The sequence below is a fragment of the Anabrus simplex genome, chromosome 10, assembly GCF_040414725.1.
Source record: "Anabrus simplex isolate iqAnaSimp1 chromosome 10, ASM4041472v1, whole genome shotgun sequence".
NCBI lineage: Eukaryota > Metazoa > Arthropoda > Insecta > Orthoptera > Tettigoniidae > Anabrus > Anabrus simplex.
Window position 1 is genome coordinate 87,955,745 of NC_090274.1, and position 14,986 is coordinate 87,970,730.

Genomic DNA, 14,986 nt, shown 5'->3' on the forward strand with positions numbered 1-14,986 from the left:
GTTAAAACAATATGGGAGGCTACTTTGTTTGGTGAGATAGTTGCCTTCTCTCGAACTCCTGTTGAGCTTCCTCCAAGTTTTCTTAGTAGGCTCCAGGCTTCTCTGCTGGAATGAGAGAAATCCCTAACTGTTGCTGTCCATTTCTGTCTACGATTTTCATCTAGACTCCGTAATATCTCCTCACCAGTCATATGGGCACCTGATTCAAGAAAATCTTTGTATACGGCATCGCTCTGTTCACTTCATCCAGGATTATATTCTTTCCTGTAATCTCTTGGGATGTGGTTTTTGGCTACATATTTCACAAGCCCTACAATTCTCTGAACTATTATGGCTGGTTGCAGGAATCTGTCTGATGCATATGTCCAGCTCTTCAGAGAATTTCCTCCAGTTTGCCTTTTTAAAGTTCCAGCGTGGGCATGGGAAAGATGTAATTAAGGGAACAGAGATGCCCATCTCAAGGAAGATTGGTCTGTGTTGACTGTTTGGGAAGTCCCCCAAGACTTCTCTCATCATGGGTAGAGGGTTGCCTACAGAGTCATGTGTGACAAAATAGAGGTCTGGGTTGGACTCTCGCTTCCAAGTAGCAGATCTAAACATGCCTTACTCATGTGCATCAAATATAAGATGTACATTTTGGTCTTCTGACCATTCTACTAATGCTATGCCTTTATCGTCATTTCTTGCATATTTCCAAGTTTCATGGTGGCTGTTGATGTCGCCAGCATAGATAGTTGGATGACTTGCATCTGGAAAAGCTCGGGTTGGCCAGCAGATGGCTGGAGGTGTGTGGATCTTTATGATGGTTACATCTTGCAGTTTTATTGTTACAGCATGAATATTATTAATTGTACAAAATGAGATGTATTCAACCTGCTCCAAGTTCTTACAGGCATATGAAGCAATACCATATACGTTACCAAAGGGTGCACCAATAATACTATAACCAAAAATCTTCCCTTCTCTTCCTTAACTCATCTTCTGTAGCAGCATGCTTTTCTTGAATGAGTACCAGATCAGTGTCATTATTATGTTGCAATTTTGACAAAACATCACACTTAGATCTACTGATACCTTCAGTATTTAGTTGGTAAATCTTGGTTCAAGTTTGCTTCCATTAGTTCCAACACTGCTGCTTTTGTTGCTGTAATAACCCCCTGTTTGCCTTGTATGGTATAAATTTTGAACTGGGAAAAGTATCCAGAAGAGATTATAAATTTTAATAACAAACCTGGCTTTTTTTTTGAAAGATTGTATTGCACAAATGGGAGTCTACCTAAAAATTTTGTAACACTGTAATCAATACCTATATCTCTGTCAAGATTGTAGATATTCTGAAACTTTTTTTGCAAATTTGAAACTGATCTGATTTTTCTTAGACGGTCATTTGGATCTGTAAATGTGTCATCAGAGAAGTGCAGAAATTGTGAAATTTGACAGAATGGTTCAAATGTCATTGTCTCTGAAAATATTTTACTTTCTGAACCTTCCTGTTAGACCAGCACAACTTGAGTTTAGGTTTTCTTACCCGACTCATGAGAATCATCAGCAAAAAATACACTTTTATCACTTCAACCGTGCAAGGATACCATTTACTGTCACATTTCAGATTTTTTTCTCATCAAATTATTCTTCTGGAAAGCAGCATAGTCATTGGTTCCTATCGCAATCATTTACCCAGAACTCATCCCCAAGAAATTCTGAACACACATCTAATACAGTGTTCTCAAAACAATGGCACTGAGACCAGAAACACCAGTGAATGGAATTGTTTTCAGTATATTGGAAATGTTTGACAAATTCCATATGGAAGATCCATCTCGTAAAGCAGTCATGCTACTTCGGTCTTCGTTTACATCGTCCATGCTGTTGTCATCACTAGAACCATTGTCCCTAACACTATCATTATTAGTGTAAGAAATAGCACAGTCTTCTGAAGAAAAATCATTCTCATTATCATTTTCTAACCACTTGAAGTTATCTACATAATCATCAGCCATGTTTGTTTACTAACAAGCAAAAGCAGATAGCATTTTGTTCTTTTATACAGTATTCTGAGGTCGGGAAAGGGTGGATTCCATTTACACTAGTGTCCAAAAGTTAGGCATAAGTTACAAGTAATCAGGGGAACAGGAAATATACTGCAAAATGGCACGACATATGCACGTATTCAAAGATGTAAAGTACATTTTTGTTTCCGTATTGAACTGGGATCACAGAGATAAGTTTTTTTAAGGTTCAACCTCTTTCATACAAATTATGAGTTGTATAATATATTATTTACAACATTTATTTAATAATGGTACTGGTTTTGACATTTAAATGTTATCATCAGCCATAAAATACATTAATCACACAATTGAGGAAGGACATGATACTTAAATTTGATGTTATGATACATAAATATATACATAGATATTTAACAATAAAACATTACAAAGTTTTAATGTTATCGACGTATAAAAGTCTTCTGAAATGCTTATGTACACTGTGTGCTGAATAAAAGAGTTAAAAACTTATAGCAATCACTTGATACACTGTTTTTGTCGATCTGTTTTGTGCTAATACTCAAATCATCATGTCATATTTATGGTTGCATTTGAATCTTTGGTGATGAATTGTCCGTCGTTTAAGACTCTTGTTATTCAAATGTTGTCAAAGTGAAAACGTAATTTTATTTGATAACACCTTGTTTATGTAAAGAACTTGTAGAAATATGCGTTAGTATATCTCATTACACTCGTCTCGAAAAGCCTGTTGTGTTTGTTAAAATTATACAATGATGTATTGATAAAATTATAAAGTAAGAAATGGTTAATTGTAATTGGCTGTCCTTCTGTCTTCTCTTCTGATGTAATTCAGGTGAACTAAAATTTCCCAGTTTAGTCGGAAGGATATGAATCAGCCTGAAGCGAAATCAAAACAAAGAATTATGAGTATTAAAATATAATGGGCCTGGACAAGTTAAAATGTGATTAATATACGGTATATGTGGCTCACCTTGGACAGCGAGTTGAGAAGCTACAGTTTGTGAGAAGGTACGGGCTAATACTGATGGGTGGAGTGTAGTGAGGTAATATATATCTGGTGGGGAGAGGGGGAGATGATAGGAGGAGGGGTTTAAGGTGGGTCCTGTTAACAGTATTTTGGGGGTTTGTAACGTGATAGGGTATTGTGTATCGTGCTAAATATTGACCGTCTATTTGGAAGATCGACACATCTAAAGACTTTAATTCAAAAATCAAAGGGAATCTTAGTTTTTTCCTTAGATTTCATTCAGGTTCGAATTGAAGTTGAAAAACTGATCCAAGTGATTAAAGCATGCCTCTGTGACATTGAGAACAGGGCCTTTGTTTACATTCATATGAACGTCTAAATCCTATTTTATGTTACTGAAGTAATGCTTGAATGTCTTGTCTGACTGACGGGTATATATTATGTTTTATGGCATTTACATGCTTCATGTATCTGATTTGAAGCTCCTCCCAGTCTGTCCAATATATGAGGACTCACACTTTTGACATTGGAATCTGTAGACACCTGATTTTTTAATAAATTTAAGTTCTATTAAATGAGCTGATATTATATGTGATGTCCATATCTCTATTATCAGTTCGACATGCAATTTTTGTGTTACATTTCTTCAAAATATTTGTAATGCTCTTAATATCTTCATTGAAAATAAAGGTTGAATAATGATCAGGTTTAGTTTTCTCTAATACTTAAAGTTGAATTTAAGTGATATCTGCCTTTATTGATAATGTGGTCTATAAATGCCTTATCATACCTGTTATATTTAGCTATGGAGTGAATAGTACTTAATTCTTCATTAACATTTTCTTTATTTAGCAGTATACAGAATGCCCGGTCTACCATACTGCTGTAGGTAGCACATTTGTGTGCTTTGGGATGGAAAGGATCTTTCATGATGGTAGTAGCGGTCTGTGTCTGTTTCCTGTAAATATTGTATTGTGTGGAAGAAGGAAGTCTGTTTAACAAGAGATCTAGATAATTTATGCTTCCATTTGACTCAGATTCCAGAGTGAACTTTATCTGCAGATCAATATTGTTTACATTTTTTAGGGTGGAGCCTGCATCAGTAATTCTTTCTTCAAGGATAACGAGAGTGCCATCTACAAACTTGGCCCAAAATTTTATGTTTGCAAAGTTACTATTGTTATTAATTGCCGGATGCTCTAAATAGTCCAATGTATATTTCCTCTAATATCTCTGAAGCCGGCAACCCCATAGCCAAACCATCCTGCTGATATATGGAATTGTTAAAGCAGAAGAAATTATTTTAACTACTAGTTTCAAAATTTCCATGAAATATTGGATGTGGAATTTGCTGAGATTACTATATTTATTTAAATTATTTTGGATAATAGGAAAAAGTTCCTTAGTATTGATACTCAGATACATATTTGTTATGTCAAAAGAATGCAACGAGTTGAAAGGCTGTATTTCAGAGCTATCTAGTTTTTAATTAACTCAATGGTATTTTTCACAAACTTATTCAACACAAAATTATAATTCTTTCTTAGAAATTTCTGGATAAATTGTGTTAATTTATACAATCGTCTTGGCCTATAATTGATGATGGGGCGTATGGGGATGCCAGCCTTATGGATGTTAGGTAAAGCTTTTGCTACTGGCAGTGTGGGGTTCATAGTTATTAGTTTCTCTTCTCTTGTTCAGTAAATAAAAATGTTGTATTATTAGGGTTCATTTTAGTAGACTTATCTGTTGGGTCCGATCTTTTTTAGTCACTGTAAAAGAGGTCTTATTGAAAAATTCTGTGTTTTTTTCAGTGTAATCTTTTTTTCCATTATTACTGTCTTGTTTCCTTTACCTGCCGCAGTGACAAAGAGGTTCTTATCTTTAATTTTCTTTTTGAGGTTTTTACCTGTTCCCATTCTACAAAATGTTCTTGGGTTCTATTGTTACTAGTAGGTAATGTTCTTCTTTTTGATACATGAATTTTGTTCAGTTTTCTCCTAATATTGAATCTGACCATATCTGGTATTTCCAGGGTCATTTTATTAACAGCTACTTCCGACTCCCAAAACATCTCACATTAGACGAAAAGGCTAATGCGACAAAAAAAGCAGTACAAAAAAGGTAAACAAAAAATCATAACCATTTAAACAACTTGATTGAGAAATTTCACCTTCTCGTTATAAATTTGTCAAAAAAATACTAATAGAGCAGGAAAACAAGATACTAGAAAAGGTTAAAACACAATTGGACGAATACAAATATAATCAACGCCACTACCAAAATGATTATAGACTTGGAAGTAGCTGTTAATAAAATGCCCCCGGAAATACAAGATGTTACTAGTAACAATAGAAACCAGGAACAGTTTGTAGAACGGGAACAGGTCATAAACCTCGAAAATAAAATTAAAGATAAGAACCTCATTATTATTAGAGCAGTAAAGGGAACATGACAGTAATAATGAAAAAAGCAGATTACAGCGAAAAAATCGAAGAATTTTTAAAGAAGAGCTCTTTTACAGTGACTAAAAAAGATCCGACCCAACATATACGTCTCCTAAAATCAAACCTAAGAATACTTAATTCTTATTTAAAGAACACAAGAAGGCAAAACTAATAACTATGAACCTCAGACTGCCAGTAGCGAAAGCTTTACCTAAGATCCATGAGGCTGGCGTCCCCATATGTCCCATCATCAATTATAGGCCAAGCCCATTGTAAAAATTATCACAATTTATCTAGAAGTTTCTAAGAAAGAATTATAATTTTCTGTCGAATATGTCTGTGAAAAAACCATTGAGTTAATTGAAAATCTAGATGGCTTTGAAATACAGCCTTTCCACTGGTTGCAGTCTTTTGACATAACAAAAATGTATCCGAGTATCAATACTAAGAAACTTTTTCCTATTATCAGAAATAATTTCATTAAATATAGTAACCTCAGTAAATTCATATCCAAGATTTCATGGAAATTTTGACACTAGTAGTTAAAGATGATTCCTTCCGTTTTAATAATTGCATATATCAGCAGGATTGGCTGTTGGGTCGCTGACCTCAGGGATATTAGCGGAAATGTACATTGACTATTTAGAGCATACAGCAATTAATAACAATAGTGATTTGCGAACATAAAATTTTGAGCCAGGTTTGTAGATGACACTCGCGTCATCCGCGACAAATGAATTACTGTTGCAGGTTCCACCCTTAACAATTTAAACAATATTGATCCACATATAAAGTTCACTCTGGAATATGAGTCAAATGAAAGCATTAATTTTCTAGATCTCACATTAAACAGAATTCCTTCTTCTAGAGAATACAATATTTACAGGAAAATGACACAGATATCTACTACCATCAAGGAAGATTTTTTCCATCGCAAAGCACACACATGTGCTACCTACAGCAGTATGGTTGACCGGGCATTCAGTATACCACTAAATTTGAAAATTTAAATAAGGAATTAAATATAATTTGCTCCATAGCTAAATATAATGAGTATGATAATGCATTTACATAGTGCATTATTAAGTTGGGACGTTCAAGAAATGGTCCCAAAATGTCAATTTTCAATTTATCTTTTATTTAATGGTAGAACTCATTGACAGTATGTTCCCAAAGTTTCAAGGATGAAATTGCATCCGAAGTGCCTGAAAAATAATAAATAATTGTGTGACGCGACCTTACTCCCATTACTTCAATACTAGCTCGGTGAAGATCGATTCCGTGGTTTTCTTTCAAGAAAACTTGCACGGGATACATCTAGAAGGCTGTGATACATACTCTTTGGTTTTATATATCATCTATGACTGTGTTCTGCATCATAGAAACAATACCAAACCAGCTGCTTTGTTTATGAAGAAGCAATAAATTCTTGTTTTGCCTTCTGCTACTGACGGAGATTTACACATGTGTTCGATTCTTTCATCATTCAATAATGCTATGGTCACAAAGAGTGTATAGAAGACTAAGTAAACTGATTTTGCAGAAGTTAGTGAACGCAAGACATGAGAAACAAACCAGGATTGAGGTTAGGCCCGAAGTAAGGACTGTATCGGATACATATTTTCATATGGTGTAAACAGATGAACAACCCATTCGTAATCTGAGCCACATTAGCTGCTGTAAATATCTACACTCCCCCTACATCCACAAGCAGAGGCTTCCAAAATGTATCCTAGGTGTTGTCAAGCCCACTTACAGGTTTCTGGCCGATCCTGAACTTCTCAAAAGTGTGTTATTTGCAAAACCCAAATCCAAATTAATCTCTAAATTCACTCGTAAGGAAACGATGCCCTACAACCACATATTCATCTGCTACAGTTGTCAGAATTGCAACGTATGATACAGTTCTTGTATTTAATGGCAGGAACTTAGTGGGGATGAAGATATTAGAGATAATGGGCTTTAATGTTGGAATTTTCACTCAAGATATCTTGAGAAAAATAGATTTACAGCGCCTCTCTGCAACTGAAATGTCAGTTGAAGACCTGGTAAAGCAAGGAAGGCAGAAAACAAGAAACCAAAAGAGAAGTCTTGAAGGAAAGGAGGACATTCAGTTCACTTCTGGAGCCTTTTCATAAACAGAATTGAAAGGAAAAGATAAGATCAAATTTAAAGTGCATTTTCTCAGAATTACCATTTCCGTTATTAAAGTACACCTTTCTCAGAAACTGGAAGAGATAGAGCCATGATTTTTGGCATCTCCATTGCTGTGTGTATAGCAAACACATACACAGGGCCAAATTTTAATATCATTCCTGAACGCCGAGATATACAAGAAGAAATATAGATTTTTATTGGTATTTTTTTTCAGTTTACAAAATAATTAAACATAAAATTAATTAAATATCATTGTATTTAAAAATGCTTCTGTGGAGTGTTTCTATATATATTAAGGTTACACTGTACAATTTTTCTGACAATTTGTTGAAAAGTGTATCAGAAAATGGTACCTTTGTTGATCACGGGGGTCATAAAATTTATAAATTGCAAAATGCTTCAATTTAATTTTGCTTAAGTTATGAAAAATAGTGAAGAGATGCATTTAACCATTCTTAACCTCTGTACTAAATTTGAGTTATGTACCCTAAAAATTGTAGATTTGGGGAATTATTATATTTGCACATGTATTTCATGCACACACCCCCCCCCCTTAATAAACGCAGATGTCGCTTAAATTCAACTTTAACTATAGCGAAAACTAAGCCTGATACTTATTCAACCTTTACTTTCAATGAAGATATTTACAGCATTACAAATATTTTGAAGAAACATAACACTAAAATTGCATATCAAACTGATAATGGAGATACGGACATCATATATAATACCAGCTCAATTAATAAAACTGACATTTATCAAAAACGGTGTCTACGGATTCCAATGTCAAAACTATGAGTTCTCATATATTGGACAGACGGGGATTAGCTTCAAAATCAGATACATGGGACATGTAAATGCCACAAATGTAATAGATACTCGTCAGTCGGACAACACATTCAGGATTTCAAGCATAACTCAGTAACATAAAACACGATTTAGAAGTTTTTATGAATGTAAACAAAGGCCCTGTTCTCGACGTCACAGAGGAATGCTTCATTCACTTTGATCAGTTCTTTAACTCCAATTCGTACCTGAACAAAATCTCAGAAAAAACTAACATCTCTTTAATTTTTTAATTAATATCTTTAGATATGTCGATCTTCCCAATAGGCAGTCAATATTTAGCGCGATACACAATATCCTATCAAGTTACAAACCCGTACCACATTGTTCACAGGACGCGGCTTAAACCCCTCTTCCTATCATCTCCTCCCCCAACCCGCTCCTCCCCCTCTCCCCATCAGACATAACGTACCTCACTATACTCCACCCATCAGTATTAGTCCGTTCATTTAAACTTAGCTTCTCAACAGGCTGTCCAAGGTGAGCCACATATACTGTACCGGGAACAGCGGTCTGGAACTAAGTCCCCGCAATTAAAGCTTAAACTTCGTGCTACGCGCCGGCTCAGCAGCAGAAGGCAGCCAGGTACAGCGAGCAACCTGTGTGTGTGACGTAGATTGGGTTGACGTCATAGCCTGCCTCCCGTGACACAGGAGAGAGCCTACGTCAGCATGTAATGTTCGAAATGTTGTTCGGTTAATAACTTCTCTCACAGCAATAATTGGGTAAAATCCACATCACCATGTAGCCCCATATTTTGTCTCTATTCCTACAAGGTTTGTTAAAAATCCGGCAAGAAACAACGAATCAATCAATGAATATTCAAGATAATCTTAAATATTATAATTAAGTGGTGCGCCTATTCAATACAATATATCATTTATTATATCTAGTACATGTTTTGTCCCCTAAGGGACATCATAAGCTAGTAACAAATTAACATTAATACATCAGAAATAAGTATTAAAATTGGAAAGACACATTAAAATTTTTGACATTTAAAACAAGATCTTCGAAATTTTGTTAAAATTGCAAGTCATAAAACAGATAAAACAGCTAAACTGTCCATATTTCTCTTGTTGATGTTCTTAGAAAATACCAGTGCTGCTTATAAAATCTTAAAAATATCACTTGTTTTAAATAGCACACTTAATTTGTATCTCTTGGCGAAAGATTTGTTAAAACCTAATAAGCATTCCTTAGATGGTATAATAAAATTTAAATGCTTCAGAATTTCAAGTCAGATCGGGGCCGTGATGGTAAAGTTCTGTGTAGCAATGGATATAATCTTATCTGAAATAAAATAAAAAATAAAAAATTATATAAGTGTAAGATGAAGATGGAAGATGAAATAAATATAACGCAATGTAACAAAATTGTATTACTTGCTCCTTATTATTGGCCCCGATGTGCGGAGAAGGACTCACTTCTACCGAGGTAAGTGTGCATCTGCTTTAAAACAAGTACTGGTAGTAGCTACGCTGAGCAGGAAGTGTGGAGGGGAAGTAGGAGAGTGTGTCCCAAGTTGAACAACCTCAGTGTCACCGAGCGTGTGACGTGTTAAGAGTCGTGACGTTTCTTCCTAACTTTCGCTTTTAATAGTTCTTCATATAAAATGTTATACTTCTCAGAAAGCTCATTGATATTGTTTGTTGGATTGTTTCTCTGGTCCAGATAAATGTAGATTTCACCATATATGTTTAATAAATGGCCTTTATTTACGGTTTTCAGTATTTAGAGGTCATTATCTATGTTTGTAAACATGTGATGAGAGTCGGTCACGTGTTCGCTCATGGCCGAGTATCTGCTGTATTTCTTGGCTCTGGTATGTTCCTGATATCTTATAATGAAGTTCCTACCTGTTTGTCCTATGTAACTTTTTAAACAACTAGCACATTTCAGTTTATAAACACCCGAATTTTGGAATGTATTATTATTATTATTATTGAAATGAGTGTTATAAACTAATTTCGAGTTTGTGTTGTTAGTCCTAAAAGCGATTCTTAAATTACGTTTTTTGAATAGATTCATAATACTATATATTTTACTGTTATTATATGTAAATACGGCAAATTTCTTATTATCTTTTTCTTTTTGTTCTTGTATTAACGTAGTCTTAGGCTTAGTTTTCATTTTATTTATAATCCTGTTTACAAAAGAAATCGATACTATATACCATTTAGCATACAAGAATGGCTATAATGAAGAGTTTGTAAACAGGATTATAAATAAAATGAAAAATAAGCCTAAGACTACGTTAATACAAGAACAAAAAGAAAAAGATAATAAGAAATTTGCCGTATTTACAAACAATAACAGTAAAATATATAGTATTACGAATCTATGAAAAAAAAAACGTAATTTATGAATCGCTTTTAGGACTAACAACACTAACTCGAAATTAGTTTATAACACTCATATCATTAATAAGAATAATAAGAATAATAATAATAAATTCCAAAATTCGGGTGTTCTCTTACCCTCCATAACAGAGTCCATTAATCTCCTAGGCAACCTATCCCCCTCCATTCGTCTCAAACGACCCCACCACCGAAGCCGGTTTACACGTACAGCTTAATCCATCGAGTTCATTCCTAAATTAGCCTTTATCTCCTCATTCCGAGTACCGTCCTGCCATTGTTCCCACCTGTTTGTACCATCAATCATTCTCGCTACTTTCATTCTGTTACTTCTAACTTATGAATAAGATATCCTGAGTCCACCCAGCTTTCGCTCCCGTAAAGCAATGTTGGCCTGAAAACAGACCTATGTAAAGATAGTTTTGTCTGGGAGCTGACTTCCTTCTTACAGAATACTGTTGATCGCAACTGCGAGCCCACAGCATTAGCTTTACTACACCTTGATTCAATCTCTCTTATTATATTGCCATCCTGGGAGAACACACCACCTAAATACTTGAAATTATCGACCTGTTCTAGCTTTGTATCACCAATCTGACATTCAATTCTGTTGAATTTCTTACCTACTGACATCAGTTTAGTCCTCGAAAGGCTAATATTCATACCATACTCATTGCACTTATTTTCAAGTTCTGAGATATTAGACTGCAGGCTTTCGGCACAATCTGCTATCAAGACCAAGTTGTCAGCATAGGCCAGACAGTTTACTACATTTCCACCTAACTGAATCCCTCCCTGCCATTTTATACCTTTCAGCAGATGATTCATGTAAACTACTAACAGCAAAGGTGAAAGATTGCAGCCTTGTCTAACCCCTGTAAGTACCCTGAACCAAGAACTCATTCTACCATCAATTCTCACTGAAGCCCAATTGTCAACATAAATGCCTTTGATTGATTTTAATAATCTACCCTTAATCCCACAGACCCCCAGTATGGCGAACATCTTTTCCCTTGGTACCCTGTCATATGCTTTCTCTAGATCTACAAAACATAAACAGAACTGCCTATTCCTCTCGTAACATTTTTCAATTACCTGGCGCATACTGAAAATCTGATCCTGACAGCCCCTCTTTGGTCTGAAACCACACTGGTTTTCATCTAACTTCCTCTCAACTACTGATCGAACCCTTCCCTTCGAAGATGCCAGTGAATACTTTGCCTGGTATACTAATCGAGATACCTCGTTAGTTGTTGCAATCCTTCCTGTTCCCTTGCTTATAGACAGGAGCAATTACTGCTTTTGTCCAATCTGAAGGTACCTTACCAACACTCCATGCTTATCTTACTAATGTATGAAGCCATTTCATCCCTGCCTGCCCACTATACTTCACCATTTCAGGTCTAATTTCATCTATTCCTGCTGCCTTATGGCAATGGAGTTTATTTACTATCCTTTCCACTTCCTCAAGCATAATTTCACGAACATCATTTTCCTCCTCCCCATGAGCTTGACTGTTTGCAACACCACCATGATGATTTCCTTGAGAAGATGTTTAAAATATTCCCTCCACCTCTCCAGTGATTCCCTGGGATCTGTTATGAGTTCACCTGAATTACTCAAAACACTGTTCATTTCCTTTTTCCCTCCCTTCCTAAGATTCTTTATTACTGTCCAGAAAGGTTTCCCTGCTGCTTGACCTAGCCTTTCCAGGTTATTACCAAAATCTTCCCAAGACTTCTTTTTGGTTTCAACATATGTTTGTTTCGCTCTGTTTATTTCATCTACGTACAAATCCCTGTCTGCCTCGGCCCTAGTTTGGGGCGATTTCTGATAAGCCTTCATTTTACGTTTACAAGCTGCTCTCACTTCATCATTCCACCAAGATGTTCGCCTTTTCCTATCTTTACACACAGTTCTTCCTCGGCATTCCCTTCATGTTTCTACTACAGCATCCCTGTATGCCACCCATTAGTTTCTATATCCTGAACCTGCTTACGATCTACTGTTCGAAACTTCTCACTAATCATATCCATGAACTTCTGTCTAATTTCCTCGTCCTGGAGATTTTCCACCCTTATTCGTTTGCAGACAGATTTCACGTTCTCTACCCTAGGCCTAGAGATACTTAGTTCACTACAGATCAGATAGTGGTCTGTATCATCGAAAAATCCCCGGAAAACTTATACATTCCTAACAGATTTCCTGAATTCAAAGTCGGTTAAGATATAGTCTATTATGGATCTGGTACCCCTAGCCTCCCATGTGTAGCAGTGAATAGCCTTATGCTTGAAGAATGTATTCGTAACTGTTAAACCCATACTAGCACAGAAGTCCAGAAAACGCTTCCCATTTCCATTAGCTTCCATATCTTCCCCACATTTACCAATCACCCTTTCATATCCTTCAGGTCTATTTCCAACTCTTGCATTGAAATCGCCCATTAGCACTATTCTATTCTTGCTGTTGACCCTGACTACGATGTCACCCAATGCTTCATAAAACTTGTCAACTTCATCCTCATCTGCACCCTCACATGGTGAATACACTGAGACAATTTTCGTCCTAATTCCACCAACTGCCAAATCTACCCACATCATTCGCTCATTTACTTACCTAACAGAAGCTATGTTGCGTGCAATGGTATTCCTGATAAAGAGCCCTACCCCATACTCTACCCTTCCCTGTCTAACACCCATCCAGTACACTTCATAATCTCCTATCTCTTCCTCATCATTTCCCCTTACCTTAATATCACTTACTCCTAGCACATCCAGGTGCATCCTCTTTGCAGACTTAGCTAGTTCTACTTTCATTCTTCCATAAGCCCCATTAATATTGATAGCTCCCCATCGAATTCCATTTCGTTCGCCATGTTGTTTCCAAGGAGTCCCTCGCCAGTCAAATGGGAGTGGGACTCCGTTACTCCCGTAGGTCGAGGTTTGCTTAAAATGTTCTGAGCTTGGTAAATTCATGAAGCAGGATGCTACCCTACTTACACATATTCCAAGTGAGAATATCTCCTCAAATGGGTTATGAACCACCAGTGGATTGTATAGCCCTAGCCACCAGAGCACAAGGAGGGCCATGATTCAGAATATGTCCGAGATGCCCACTCCCATTCCACAGCAACTGGTATCCCGACTCTCAGGACCACTTACTAGGCCACTCAGCCATTGCCCGTGGTTCACAAACTAGGACGTGACTACAGTAACCACACCATGAACCATGTAAATATTTTAAGTCCATATTAATAATGCCTTCAGATTGTCTAGAGTCAGTGAAAAGTCCAACAACTGACTATTTGTTGTACGAACTTGAACCTGGTAGGCAAGAAAGAGATCGGCCTTTCTCAGGTTAAGATCCAATGCATGTCTATCTGACAATCAGAGTCATCTGTGGGAACGCAAGAAACTAACAAGTGACCAGTCATTTAAGAACACATAAAGGATGAACGTGGTGACAGAAAGTTGTAGGAAAAGAAGAAAAGAATTGCAGAGATTATTGTCGTCCTTCAAGTTTTTCTTCTTCTTTTTCTCCCTCTTCCAGTGCTGTCCTCTTTATCTTATTATGGGTTCCTTTTCTTGTTCGTGTACTTCATATAACTTTGACTTAACACTTGTTTGCTTGTTTCATTTTTATATTGGGAGAATAAATTGTTATTTTCATTGTGCAATTATGTAGTTAATTTTGTCAGCTATGTCATGTCTATTTATAAACTTTTACTCTAGTAATCTGTTTACTGTACGTTTCTTACTTTGTTTTGCATATTTGTTCATTACAGCCTTCCAGCGATATTAAGAATGAAATAACTGTAGATGAGCACACAGTAGGTCAGTTGGTCGCTTGTGTCAAAGAAGAAGACACGTAAGTACTGTTTAGCTTAATTAGATTTTACACCTCTAATCCTCGACATTATGGAATTTGCTATTTATATCTTGAGTCCCTCTGCAGACAAGACATGGAGTGAAGTCCTCGATATCCCAATATCTTGGGTTCAAGGCGAGAACAGGTCCATCAAGGTCATTCTCGAATTTTGTCTCCTGTACTTCAGTCATGGTCAAACTTGTTGGTTTGATAATGGCTCATGAGAAAATTCCACAAAATTACAATAAGTCAGCCTGTAGTATTTAGTGATCAGCAGGCTGCCTAGTTGTCACCATCAAAAATTATTAAACA

The 14,986-nt window shown here is 36.2% G+C and overlaps 1 long non-coding RNA gene across 1 annotated transcript in view; it reads left to right on the forward strand.

Annotated features, from left to right (window-relative positions):
- Positions 1-14,667, forward strand: part of LOC137502432 (uncharacterized) — a 34,550-nt gene extending 19,883 nt beyond the window's left edge. Inside the window, exon 4 of the long non-coding RNA XR_011018793.1 lies at positions 14,592-14,667. This is a non-coding gene — a long non-coding RNA (uncharacterized lncRNA). The remainder of the gene's footprint in view (positions 1-14,591) is intronic.
- The last annotated feature ends 319 nt before the right edge of the window (positions 14,668-14,986 follow it).